The sequence below is a fragment of the Crocodylus siamensis genome, chromosome 7 (assembly GCF_052110815.1).
Source record: "Crocodylus siamensis isolate JL-2025a chromosome 7, ASM5211081v1, whole genome shotgun sequence".
Classification (NCBI taxonomy): domain Eukaryota; kingdom Metazoa; phylum Chordata; order Crocodylia; family Crocodylidae; genus Crocodylus; species Crocodylus siamensis.
This window is the reverse complement of record NC_143401.1, coordinates 65,888,985-65,891,403: the sequence shown is the minus strand read 5'-3', so window position 1 is coordinate 65,891,403 and position 2,419 is coordinate 65,888,985. Positions and strand designations below refer to the sequence as shown.

At 56.2% G+C, this 2,419-nt stretch overlaps 1 pseudogene; it reads right to left on the bottom strand.

Annotated features, from left to right (window-relative positions):
* Nucleotides 1-230: 230 nt before the first annotated feature.
* LOC149859907 (uncharacterized) lies at nt 231-1,046 on the bottom strand (annotated as a pseudogene).
* Nucleotides 1,047-2,419: the final 1,373 nt, after the last annotated feature.

Here is a 2,419-nt window from a genome sequence, read left to right as displayed (position 1 = left end):
TATGTCTGGGTTTGAATTGACTATTCTGAGAGTGAGTTCCTCCTGTTTATTCTCCATACTATGAGCATTGGTATATAGGCATTTAAGGATTTGCCTAGCTGACTGTGTCACCCCCTGATTTGGGAGACTGTCTGGACCCCTGTTTCTTACCTGGGCACTCCTTGCATTTCTCACCTGTCTTGCTCGGGTGGTTTCTCCTCATCTTCCTGCAGCCCCGTCCCCTGGAGATGCTAGTTTAAAGCTTGCCGTATGAGATCAGCCAACCTGGAAGAGAAGACATTCTTGCCTTTAGGAGGGAGGTGAAGCCCATCCCACCCCAGCAAGTCCCCCGCCCGAAAGCATGGGTCATTATCTAGGAACCCAAGGCCTGCCTGGTGGCACCAACTGCGTAAGGGCCGGTTGACCTTGCCAATGCAGGCCTTGTGTTGCCGTCCCCGCCTACTCACTGTAAGAAGAGAGGAGAATACCACCTGTGCCCCTATCTCCTTAAGCTTGTCCTCCAGAGCTTTGAAATCTTTTATAATGCGGTCAGGGCTGCCCCTGGCCGTGTCATTCATTCCTATGTGGATAACAACCATGGGGTAGTGGTCTGCAGGTCGGATGTAGGCTGGGATCCTCTCCGTGATGTCTCTAACCAGAGCTACAGGCATGAAGCAGACCTCTCATGTCATGGGGTCAGGATGGAAGATGGGACCTTCCAGTCCTCATAGGATGGAGTCTCTGATGATGAGGACCCGGCATTTCTTCCTGCTGGTGTTCGCTCTCTGCCCATTCTTTGTCATGTGAGTAGTGGCATTGTCCCTGCCAGATGCAATTTCTCTTTCTTTCTCCATCACAGCTGCCAGTGCATCGAACCTGTTCCCCAGGTGAACTTGGGGAGCTTCCACCACTCTAGGCCTAGCAGCTCTGGATTTGGACACCTTCTGCCACTCCTGCGTTTGATGCGTCTCCTGTTGGGGCTGTACAGTGGGCGACCGGGCCTGCAGAGAACAGAAATAGGCATCAATTTCATCCTCTGCATCCCTGATCCCCCTCAGCCTGCTCATCTCAGCCTGGAGCTCCCTCAGCTACCCCTCCAGGGCCCTAAGTCATGCACAGGAGGGACAGGCAAGGGGACCACCAGGCCCCCCACCGTACTCCACCGAGCCCCCCCCACAGACAGGGGGCAAGGGGCCACTGACCCCACCATGAGCTCTGTCTGGGTGGAGGCCTCAGAAGAGCCTATGGCAGGTGGCAGCGCCCAGGCGGGGCCCCTGGCAGCTGCGCGCTGTGTCTGCACCATGTCTGCAGAGCTGCACCTGCTGCTTTTGCTCACTGGAGATGCTGCTCTGGGCAGCTACCTTGCGCCCACCTTATGCGAGAGCCAGTGCAAATGCCGGCGTGCCCTTACAGAGCACGCCTATTTGTGTGCACTGTTCGCGTGTGCTGCCTGTGCGCGGCTCAGGAGCGCGGCTCCCTGTCAGGCGAGCTAAGAGGGCTCCAGAGGGCTTCCCCTCTGGATCTGCCTCAGCTGTGCTGTACCCTTTGCCGCATTTACCTTAGGGGGAAATCAGGTGTTGCTGCTTCCACCTCTGTCTCCTCCACAGCTGCTGCCTTTGTCGCCGAGGTAAGGTGGGTACACGTGTGGCACATGCGCACCCTGCTCCCTCTGCTCCTGCTCCCCAACTGCTGGGGGAATTTCAAACCGCAGCTTTTTAAAGCCCATGGTTTGAAATTCCCGCGGTTGACCCCTCAGCCAATCAGGCCTTCCGGCTAGGCCAGAAGTGTGTGCTGGCAGCCCCACCCCCTACCGCCCTTCCCGCTGGGATCCCGGGGTGGCAGGGAATACCACCCCAAGGGACTAGTTGAAGCTGCCCCCTGCTTGGAGGAAAGGCCACTCCCACTTGGGGGAAAGGCCCCCACTTGATCCTCCCTGCAGTCTGCCTGCCAGCATGCAGCTCAGGAGCATGGCTCCCTGTTGGGCAAGGTAAGAGGGCTCTGGAGGGCTTCCCCTCTGGATCCACCTCAGCTGTGCTGTACTCTCTGCCCCACTTACCTTAGGGGGAAATCAGCTGTTGCTGCCCCCACCGCTGTCTCCTCCACAGCTGCTGCCTTCGCCGTTGAGGTAAGGTGGATACATGTGTGCTCTGCATTGTATGAAGAAAAGAAGATGTGATCCTTACAGACAAAAGAGAACAAGGAAGGAGTCTGTGAATTTACATGAAAGGTGCAATGAGAATGTTTACATCAGAAGGAACATGAACTTCCTTACAAAGATGGAACTTCTGGAGGGACTAGATGCGTTCAAATCAGCAGGTCCTGATGACCTCCACCCCAGAGTGCTTAGGGAACTGGCAGAGGTCATTGTAGGACCCCTGGCACAGCTTTATGAGCACTTGTGGTGCTCTGGTGAGGTGCCTGACAACTGGAAAAGGGCCAA